Below are 12,297 nucleotides of genomic sequence, written 5' to 3' on the forward strand. Positions count from 1 at the left end.
GGGGCAAAAGATATATGCATGGAACTGGTTTTATCATTGAGAGATATCGGCACAAGTTCCTTTCGAAAAGTACAAATACGGTTCTTAAAGATATACTGTACTGCTAAATATTTAACTGCATACAAGCATAGGATGCAGTTGTTGATAAAATGTTCCACTCAACATTATCTTCAGCAAGTATCTTCGAAAGTCATAATACCTTCGTTTGGATAGTTTGCTGGACTTCAATTTTGCACAACCTGCACATTCACTCAGTTTGCAACAGGGAATATATAAGCAGCAATATAATTTGAAAGATCCAGCAGGTTATATAAGAAAATCACGATTTTCTTATATAACGAAAATCACGAAAATCACGAAAATTTGCTTACAATGTCACAAATGTTGGAGTGTGACGCTTACAGTTAAGTGGAGTAATTAAATAAGTTTTACGCCACGTAAATGCTTTTTTTTTTCTTTGCAGCTGCAGTTTGATATTTGTCAGAGTCTTTTTCCGGGAGTAGAGGAGAGTAAAAGAGAAACGCATAGATTTAACCTGAAAGGAGTAAGACCTGAAAGCGGCATTTTCACATGAATCATGGTTAGTGCACAGAAATAGCTAGTAAGGGAAGTTGCAGAAGCGGATACTATTGCCGTATTTGTATGACATTTGGACGAATATATTGATAAATGGTGAAATGGTTTAGAGGACCATGAACCAAACGTAGGCAACATGGGCTGCACGCAATGGTATACATGTGTTCTCACCAATAAGCTCTCTAGATGCAATATGATGTGTTATTCCTGTAATCAATCTCCTCAGTAATGAAGGCAAAAACGCAAAACGCCTAATTTAGCCCCCTACCTACGTCTACCACATACTTCAGGGAAGTACTTATGTACATCTGTCCCTAGATTTCTTCTACAGCACCCTCCAGAGCACTAACATTTACGGTGGAAGCCCGTCCTAGTGTAACTGACAAAAATGCAACACCTCGCACTTCGCACTTAAAGACAATCTCCATTTCTTTGGTCTATTGCCCAGTTTGTGACTTCCGCAGTAAACCAATTGAAAAATCTTCTTGACTGTCAACAACACGAACAATCCTTATAATACCATCAGACCAAAAGATATAGGATCAGAAGGAGGCCATTCGGCACATTGAGACTGCTCCTCCATTCGATCATGGGCTCATCCAATTACTGAAGTCATCCCCTCTCCCTTTCTTTCACCCCATACCCTTTGATGCCCCATCGTCAGAGCTAGAGGAGAGGATTTGCGGGCTTTTTCAGTTTTTTAAACAGCTAACCAATTGGGAGCGGAGGAGCTGAAGATAGCCGGTCAGCTAGCGCACTATAAAATAAGTTTTGTCTAGCGAAGCGCCCATCGTTGGAGTGGACTGGGTCAGAGTGGGACGGCTTTGGCTGAACAGGCTTCGGCGTCAACAGGAAGCGGCGACGGTAGGTTCCGGTAAGTTGTTGTTGTTGTTGTTGTTGCTGCTGCTGTTGTTTTCCCATTCGTTTTCTTTTTTAACTAGCAAGTTTACAGAGAATGCCAGGCAGGATGTTGGAATGCTCCTCTTGCAGGATATGGGAAGTGAGGGAGATCTCCGGTGTCCCTGACAACGACACCTGCAAGAATTGCATCCAGCTGCCGCTCCGAACAAGCCGCGTTAGCGAACTGGAGCAGGAGCTGGATGACCTCCGGATCATTCGGGAGAATGAGGAGTTTATAGATAGCAGTTTCAGGGTAGTAGCTAGGCCAAAGGAGAAGGGAACAGCTAATAGTATTACGGTCAGGCAATGTAAGGGGAAAGGGCAGGCAGAGCAGGGTTCCCCTGTGGCCAGTCCACTCAACAACAAGTATACCGATTTGGATACTGTTGGGAGGGATGACTTACTTGGGACAAGCTGCGGCAGCCGGATCTCTGGCACTGAGTACAAAAGGGAGGGTGGAAGAAGAGGAGAGCGGTACTGCTAGGGGACTGGATAGTTAGTGGCACAGATAGGAGGTTCTGTGCCCGTGACAGAGACTCTTGGATGGTTTGTTGCCTCCCGGGTGCCAGGGTCAGGGATGTCACTGATCGCGTGCACAGCATTCTGAAGTGGGAGGGTGAACAGCCAGATGTCATGGTACACATCAGTGTCAATGACGTAGGAAGAAAGAGTGAGGGGGTCCTGAAGAATGAGTATAAAGAGTTTGGTAAGAAGTTAAAAAGCAGGACTTCGAGGGTAGTAATCTCAGGATTGCTACCTGTGCTACGTGTCAGTGAGGGTAAGTGTAGGATGCTCTGCAGGATGAACACGCGGCTGAGGAACTGGTGTAGGGGGCAGGGTTATAGATTTTTGGATCTTTGGGACCTCTTCTAGGGCAGATGAGACCTGTATAAGAAAGACCGGTTACATCTGAACGACAGGGGGACCAACATCCTTGCAGGGAGGTTTGCTAGTGCTATTGGGGAGGGTTTAAACTAGATATGCAGGTGGATGGGAAACAGAGTGCCAGAGCAGGTAGTGGAGCGGGGGTGAAAATAAATGAATTTCAAAGTTCATGCAAAATCAGAAATTGAAGGGTTGTATCAGGTGGTAATAACCTTCTGAAGTGTGTCTATTTCAATGCGATGAGTATTGTGGGGTAGACAGATGAGCTGAGGGCGCCGATTGGCACATTGAATTATAACATTATAGGCATTAGTGAAACTTGGCTACAGGTGGGGCAGGACTGGCAACTTAATGTTCCAGGGTCCGATGTTTCAGACGTGATAGAGGTAGAGGGACGAAGGGTGGCGGGGGGGGGGGGGAGCTGGGGGGGGGGAGGGAGTTGTTGGCATTGTTATTCAGGGAAAATATAACAGCACCGCACAGGCAGGACAGATTAGAGGCCTTGTCTACCGAGGCCATATAGGTGGAGCTGAGAAACAGGAAAGGTATGACCACATTAATGGGTTTTTTTTATACACCACCCAATAGTCAGCGAGAATCAGAGGAGCAAATCTGCAGAGAGATGGCAGACAACTGTAGGAAACATAAAGTTGTGATAATAGGCGATTTTAATTGTCCACATATTGATTGGGATTCCCATACTGTTAAGGGTCTAGACCGGTTAGAGTTTGTAAAATGTGCTCAGGAAAGTTTTCTATATCCATATATAGAGGTACCAACTAGAGAGAATGCAATATTAGATCTCCTATTAGGCAACGAGTTAGGACAAGTGACGGAAGTGTAGGCTGGTGAACACTTTGGGTCTGGTGATCATAAAGCCATTAGTTTCAACTTGATCATGGAAAAAATTGATCTGATCATCGGGTTGAGGTACTAAACTGGACAATGTTCAAATTTGAAGGAATGAGAAAGGATCTAAAAAGCGAGGATTGGGACAGGTTGTTCTCTGGAATGGATGTGAGTGATAAGTGGAAGGCCTTCAAAGGAGAAATATTGTTAATGCAGAGTTTGTATGTTCCTGACAGGATTAAAGGCAAAGTGAGTACGAATAAGGAACCTTGGTTTTAGAGGGATATTGGAAATCTGATAAAGAAGAAGAAAAAGATGTATGACAACCCCTGCTCTTATTTTCTTTTCCTCTAGAAATGAATGCCATCATTGCATTCGCCTTCTTCCCAACCGACTCAACCTGGAGGTTAACCTTTACTGTATCTTGCACAAGGACTCCCAAGTCCCTTTACATCTCTGCATTTTGAATACTCTCCCCATCTAAATAATAGTCTGCCCGTATACCTCTTCCACCAACATGCATGACAAACATTGTATTTCATTTCCCACTCTGTATCCATTCTCCTAAACTATCTAAGTCTCTCTGTTTCCTCAGCACTACCCGCTCCTCCCCTTATCTTTGTATCATTGCAAATTTAGCCACAAATCCATTAATACCACAGTCCAAATCGTTGACATACATCGTAAAAAGCAGCGGTCCCATCACGGACCCCTGTGCAACTCCACTGATAACCGGCAGACAGCTAGAAGGTGATCCCTTCAGTCCCACTCTCCGTTTTCTGCCGACCAGTCAATATTTCAATCACGCCTATAACTTCCTTGTAATTCCATGCGCTCTTATCTTACTGAACAGCCTCATGTGCGGCACCTTGTCAAAGACCTTCTGAAAATCTATGTACATCACGTCTACTGCATCTTCTTTGTCTACCCTGCCTGTAATTTGCTCAAATAATTGCATTAGGATTTGACAGGATTTGCCTTTTAGGAAAACATGCTGGCTTTGGCCCAGTCGATTCAAACAACTTCCCAACCACTGATGACAGGATAACAGGTCTATAGTATCCTTTCTGCTGCCTCCCACCCTTCTTAAAGAGCGGGGTAGTATTAGCAATTTTCCAGTCATCCGGCACAATGCCAGAACCTATCGATTCTTGAGAGGTCATCGTTAACACCCCCGCAATCTATCCAGCTACTTCCTTCGGAACCCGAGGGTGCATTGCATTAGGTCTAGGAGATTAATCCACCCTCAGACCATTAAGTTTCCCGAGCATTTTCTCAGTCATAATTTTCACTGCACAAACTTCACTTCCCTGACACTCTTCTATGTCCAGTATACTGCAAACGTCTTCCACTGATGCAAAATACGCATTCAATTCCTCTGCAATCTGTACATCTCTCATTACAATATCAGGAAGTTAGTCTAGCGTAATTTTGTATTAGCCCAATATCTACCCTCGACTCTCTTTTACCTTTTGTATACTTAAAAAAAAAACTTTTAGTTTCTTCTTTGATATTAGTCGCTAGTTTCTTCTCGTAATTCATCATTGCCTTCCGAATGAACTTCTGCATGTTTTTAACAGCATTCCAATTATCTATCTTCCCTTTCTTTGACCAAGTAGTGTCTATCTTTCCTTTTAAAATGTCTTCTTGTTTGGAATATATCTGCCTTGTACTTCCCTCATTTTTCGCAGAAACTCCAGCCATTGCTGCTCTGCTGTCTTACCTGCAAATGTCCCCTTCCAGTGATCTTCGGCCAGTTCCCTTCTCATGCCAATGTAAATTCTTTCATTCCACTGAAATACCGACACATTCGATTTTAATTTTCCCTCTCAAATTTCAACGTGAACTCGATCATGTTGTGATCACAGTTCCCTAAAGGCTCCTTAACCTTAAGCTCACCTATCACCCGCCGGATCATTGCAGAATACCCAATCCAGCACAACCGATCCCCTAGTCGGCTCAACAACAAGCTGTTCTACAAAGCCATGCAGTAGACATTCGACAAAACCTCTCTCTTGAGGTCTAATGCTGACCCGGTTTTCTTAATCCGCTTTCATTTTAAAATCCATAACGTTTATCATAACATTGCCTTTCGGACACATCTTTCTATCTCCTGCCATAATTTGTAATCCACACCCCGGCTACTGATTGGAGGACTGTATACAGTTGCCATTAGGGTCCTTTTACCTTTTTCATTCCTTAACTCAACCCATAGAGACTCTACAACTTGATATCCTATGTTATCTCTTTCCAATGATTTAATATTATTTCTTATACACAGAACCACACCCCTCCCGCACCTTAGACGGTCAGCTCCCAAGTGTCAGAGATGGCCTCAGCACCATATTTGCCAATCTCCAGCCGAATTTCAAGATCATCTGTTTTATTCGTTATGCTGCATGCATTCAAATACAACACTCTCAGTACCGTATTTGTTGCTTTCTGTTTCAACAGCATCACGCCTCTATTGCCCCATAACTCATGCCATTGGCTTTGATTAAGACTCATCTCCTGCCTCTTATTTCTAAAATCTCGGTTGCGCGCTATACTTGATTTATTTCTGTTTTCTTCTTCCTCAGCCCTATCACTGCTGTTCCCATCCCCCTGCCAGATTAGTTTAAACACACCATAACAGCTCTACTAAATAGGTCCGCTAGGATACTGGACCCCTTTGGGCTGAGGTGTAACCCGTCCTTTTTGTACAGGTCGTACCTCCCCCAAAAGAGGCCCCAGTGATCAAGGAATCGGAATCCCTTCCCCCTACGCCAGACTCTCAGCCAGACATTAATACGCCTGATCATGCTATTCTTGCACTCGCTTGCACGTGCCATAGGCAGCAGTCCTGAGATTAATACCCCAGAGGTCTTGCTTTTCATCTTCCTACCTAACTCGCTGAATTCTCTCTTCAGGAAGCTCCTCCCTTTTTATACCTATATCATTGGTACCAACGTGTACCAAATCTTCTAGCTGTTCACCCTCTCCCTTCAGAATACTTTGCAGCCGATCCTAGACATCCCGTACCCTGGAACCTGTAAAGCAATACACCATGCGTGTATCCCTATCAGGCTGACAGAACGAATCTCCTCTCTGTTTCCCTTACTATGGAATCCCCTATGACTACCCCATTCCTCATCTTCCTCTTTCCCTTTTTCCACCACGGAAGCAGGCTCAGTGCCAGAGACCAGATAGCCATCGTCGCCCTCTGCCAGGTCATCACCCTCAACCGCATTCATAACGAGATAGCACTACTGGTGTGGATGGCCGCAGGTGTGCTCTCCACTACCTGAGTTTCCCTCGCTTCCCTGACCGTCACCCACTTACCTAACTTCTGCAGACTTGGGGTGACTAACTTCCTGTAGCTCCTCTCTATCTCCTGTTCACTCTCCCCAATGTTGTCCATTAACTTGCTAACTGCGTTAACAACATTTTCCTACGTCCTATTTTATAAATTCTGAAGTACTGGCCACTACGCACGACACTCGAAACAGTACACCAATCTAAATAAGCGGCATCCATTGCAACATTCTGACTTCTTCGTCTGGTCAGTTTTGTGTATAATTGAGTAGCTCACACTGTATCCGCGTGTTTTAACTTTCCAGACAAGATAACTTGCTTGACTTTGTCACAGGCCTTTTCTAATGTCTATGCAAACTAGTTTATCGTCCTGTCATCATAAATCCTGTTCCAAATAAAAACTACCCAGTTGGCGACACAAATTTTTTAAAAGCATAGAACTATGTGATTAAGCTCTTATAAAACAATTCCTATCAAATGCTGGTAGACTGGTACTTCAGCCTCCGGTAAATATAATCCCACCGATTGTTCACGGGCCTGCAAATACCTCACTTACATATGCAGTTTTTTTGTTAATAAAGACACTATATTATCTATCCTCCGTTCTTCTGGCAATGCCAAAGAAACTGGAAATAACTATGACAATGCCTCAGCAAATTTATCTGCAACACCCCACAATGTCAGATCCCCGCGATTTATTTACAATGACTCCGAATTTATTTTGCAGTATTGCAAATAAATTACTGCTTCGCCTAAAAAATATAGGTCGATGGCCAATGGTAGGGTAAGCCGTAAACTGGCTTCATGCAGATCTCCTACCATTTACTGGAAAGTTTATTAGTTGGTTGGGGAGGGAATAAAAACTGAGAGCTTTGAAACACTAAAACGGGGGAAGGGGGAAGATTTTTTACTTGATGACGAAATCTTGTAGGATTCTTTGTTAATTACCTTGAATGTCAAAACTGGTTGAGTGGGAAGTAATAATCATCGAACACGCACAAAAATGCTGGAGGAACTCAGCAGGTCCTGATGAAGGATGTCGGCCGAAATGGCTACAGTTTACTCTTCCATAGATGCTGCCTGACCTGCTGAGTTCCTCCAGTATTTTGTACGTGCTTCATCGAAATCCAGCACCTACGCATTTTCCTTGTTTGTAATAATCATGGAAATTGTTTTTGACCTGTACTGGAGGATAGGGGATGACACCAGGTCCTTCACCACGACTGGGAATATCGTAAATGCTCATCAGTTGAAGTGCACTATACTGAATCAAAATTAAAAAAAAAATAAGCTCTGTATCAATCAAACAGTTACGATTCATCCTGCATTCACCAAATAGACTGATCATATTGGCGATATTCACTTTATTGTACCCATTGCTCCCTGAAACACTTCGCAGTTTCAAAACTAAAATGTTTTCTCTTCTTAAATGTTGTAAGGAACAGTTCGGGGAATGAAGCGAAGAAAACGATTGCAATTTCCAGAGGTGTAGAGAGACATGATATTGTTTCGTGACCCCTGTTTCGTACTGTGGTTGTCACTTTAAAAATACTTGGATGAGGCGGGATTATGATGTCAGTATAGCAAGCTGGGACAGACCGCTGAGATTTTGAGTAGTAGACAGAGAGTGGAAGTTTGGACTGCAAGCTGCCTGCAGTAGTTTGCTGCAATAATGGGTAATATCTGATACTTCCCGATGCTCAACATTGTGTTGATTAACGGCACTCGGTGCACATTGGATATGTAACTGTCACTTCGTATGATCCATACGTGGATTTTGTTCCAGTAACCTGTAGCCACCACTTTCGTTAACCCTTACCTGTATTCGGGTGTACTATGTAGTAACCACTTGTGCGAAGGGATATTCTGTGACTGTCACTGTTGGATATTTCTACGTGGATTTCGGAACGACTCGATGGATAAGATCTTCGACGACTGTTACTTCGCTCACCCAGCGTGGAATCTATGGAATTCTTCGTAATTGTCTCCTCTGTACATTTTAACGTGGACTTACAAATCTATCCCTTCATTCTTTCCGTGGATTACTGGATCTTTCTACTTTGAAATCTTAAGACTTTAAGAACTGTTCCTAAGCTTGACAATTTGGGAGCCACACACACAGAACACTGTTAACTTCTGTTTATTTAGTTTAATTTTCTATATTATGAGTAGATACTAATAAAAATAGCGGCTTTAATATTAAAACCTGACTCATTTTGTAATCTATTGCTGCAAATATGTAATAATATCATGATGCATATTTGCATTACATATAGTTTAAAGTGCATCCGGCATTTAGGTTGTTCTTTGTTAATTTTTGTTCCATGAATTCTCAGTACTTCATGTGTCATGCTTTTCGATGCGTCAACAAACAATTTGATACGAGTTCTCAAATAATAATGCTTCATGCATATCACCACACTGAACCATCAGGTTTCTTTGTGAAATCGACCCAATGGCATCCCACTTGTGCACGTCCGTTTGTGTCAAGTAGAAGAATTCACCTCTGATGCCATAAATGCTACTATCAGCGGTCAGATTCCAATTGTTGGACTTGTTTTATTGAACATTATAACAAATATACTTCTCCTTAATTAAAAGAAAGAACATTGCACAAAGGGGATATTTAAAAAACATGAATATAAATATGGTTGCAAAATAAGATTAAATATGACTGAGCAGTTGGTGTAGGATGGGTGGACATGAGATTTTTGGATTATTGGGCTCCCCTCCGGCGAAATGGAGACCTCTACTGAAGAGACGGTTTGAACCTCAGTGGGTAGCGTCAGTGCTCAGTCAGAACAGAACATAGAACACAGAAACCTACAACACATTGCAAGCCCTTTGGTCCAAAATGTTGTGCTGAACGTGTATTGTTTAGAAACTGCCTAGAACTTCCCAGCCGCATAGCCCTCTATTTTCCAGAGCTCCATGTACCTACTTAAGAGACTCTTAAAAGTAACCTATTGTATCTGCCTCTACCATCGCCGCTGCCAATGCATTCCATGCACTCACCACTCTCTGTATGAAAAACTTTCACATTTGAAGTCCTCCTACTTACCAAGTAAAACTTACCCAGAATACAGCCTGTCTCAATCCACACTGGCCAGAACCGTTCTGATACCATCAAAATTGGCCTTTCCCAAATTTAGAATCTGAACCTGTGAACCAGCACCAACTTTTTGCATATTTACTTTGAAATTGATGACACTGTGATCACTGGATGCAAAGCTTTCACGTGAACGAACTTATGTCACTCCTCTCGCAACCACGAGGAAATCTGCAGATGCTGGAAGTTCAAGCAACACACTCAAAATGCCAGTTGAAGGCAACAGGCCAGGCATCATCTATGGGAAGAAGTACAGTCGACGTTGCGGGCTGAGATCCTTCGTCAGGATTAACTGAAAGGAGAGATAGTAAGAGATTTGATAGTGGGAGGGGGAGGACGAGATCCAAAATGATAGGAGACGACTGGAGGGGGATGGATGAAGCTAAGAGCTGGAAAGTTGATTGGCAAAAGGGATACACAGCTAGAAAGAGGAAGAGGATCATGGGACGGGAGGCCTAGGGAGGAAGAAAGGGGGAGGGGAGCACCAGAGGGAGGTGGAGAGCAGGAGAGGACTGATTATGAGAGGTACAGAGAGAGAAAAAAGAGAGAAAAAGAAAAAAGGGAAAATAATAAATAAATAGTTAGATAGATAGATAGATAGATAGATAGATAGATAGATAGATAGATAGATAGATAGATAGATAGATAGATAGATAGATAGATAGATAGATAGATAGATAGATAGATAGATAGACAGACAGACAGGTAAATGAATAAATGATTGATTGAATGAATGAATGAATTAATTAATTAATAAGGGATGGGATAAGCAGGGGAGGCGGGCATTAACGCAAGTTAGAGAAATCAATGTTCATGCCATTAGGTTGGAGGCTACCCAGACGGAATATAAGGTGTTGTTCCTCCCATCTGAGTGTGGCTTCATCTTGACAGTGGAGGAGGCTATGGATAGACATATCAGAATGGGAATGGGACGTGGAATTAAAATGTGTGGCCACTGGGATATCCTGTTTTCTCTAGCGGACGGGCCATAGATGTTTATCGAAACGGTCTCCCGGTCTGCGCTGGGTCTCGTCAATATATAGAAGGCCGCACCGGGAGCACCGGACGCAGTATACCACACCAGCCCACGCACAGGTGAAGTGTCGCCTTACCTGGAAGGACTGTCTGGGGCCCTGAATGGTGCTGAGGGAGGAAGTGTAGCACTGAGCCCATTTTGGAACTGAGTCAGGTGTAGCACTTGTTCCGCTTACAAGGATAAGTCGCGGATGGGAGATCGATTTGAAGGGACGAATAGACAAGGCAGTCGCGTAGGGAGCGATCCTTGCGGAAAGCAGAAAGGTGGGTGGGGGGGGGGGGGGGTTGTTGATCTGCTTAGTGATGGGATTCTGTTGGAGGTGCCGGAAGTTATGGAGAATTATATGTTGGACCCGGAGGCTGGTGGGGTGGTAGGTGAGGACAAGTGGTAGAAGTGGTAGAGGCAGGTTAGGTATTGTCATTTAAAGTAAAACTAGATAGGTATATGGACAGGAAAGGAATGGAGGGTAATGGGCTGAGTGCGAGCCAGTGGGGCTAGGTGAGAGTAAGCGTTCGGCACGGACTAGAAGGGCCGAGATGTCCTGTTTCCATGCTGTAATTGTTATATGGTTATATGAACAAGGGGAACACTATCCCTAGTGGGGTGGCGGGAGGATGGCATGAGAGCAGATGTACGTGAAATGGGAGAGATGCGTTTGAGAGCAGAGTTGATGGTGGAGGAAGGGAAGCCCCTTTCTTTAAGAAAGGAAGACATCACCTTCATCCTGGAATGAAAAGCCTCATCCTGAGAGCAGATGCGGTGGAGATGGTGGAATTGCAGGAAGGAGACGGCATTCTTGCAAAAGACAGGGTGGAAAGACAAATAGTTCAGGTAACTCTGGGAGTCTGTAGGCTTATAGTAGATATCAGTAGATCCGTCGGCTTATAGTAGATATTAGTAGATGTCACCCTTCTGTCTCATTCCCTCAAAGCAGATTCAGTATCGTCCACTCCCACTACAGGACTTCTAGGAACGGGCATTTCTTGATGTTACACATCCTCGCAATTTAGGCCAGAGAAGTGGAAAGGGCACATAGCTTCAAGAATAGGAAACTGCCTTTTGCTGCTTCTGCAGATAGACAGATTGAGTATTGAGGATTTTGTTTTTTGTTTTTTTTTTAGCCTACCTGGTCAGTAATAGAATAGCATAATGATTCCTCCTTAGCAGATCTTCGATTAAGTCCAAGCTTCAGAGTCTTGAATATGTATCTGGAAGTTTCTGAGTTCTTCATTTTCAAAAGAGGCCATCACGCAAATATTGGCATTCATTGAATTCATGTTGATGTAATTGGACAGTGGCAAGTTTTCGATGAGAATGTCCAGAATGAAGGATGAAGCAGTGGAAGTCTGCTGCAGATCACCATCGGACACAGTTACTGTAAGATGGAAACGCCAGGATGATATTTTCAATCACCTATATATTGCAGGAGTGGTCAGCAATTCTATATTCAGAATAGTAACTGTTATACCAATATCTTTATTTGTGGACAGTGAAGCTAACCCCTCAAATCACAGGCCGGAGCGCGTATTTTGTACTCAGACACCCTTTCCTAGGATCAGCTTTGCACTTCTAATTAAGTTATAATGATTCGATGATGCTTGTAGCATAAAGTAGGCTTTGTTTTGTATCTCGCACTCACCTCACTTGA

This window comes from Hemitrygon akajei, chromosome 15 (assembly GCF_048418815.1).
Source record: "Hemitrygon akajei chromosome 15, sHemAka1.3, whole genome shotgun sequence".
NCBI classification, from domain to species: Eukaryota; Metazoa; Chordata; class Chondrichthyes; order Myliobatiformes; family Dasyatidae; genus Hemitrygon; species Hemitrygon akajei.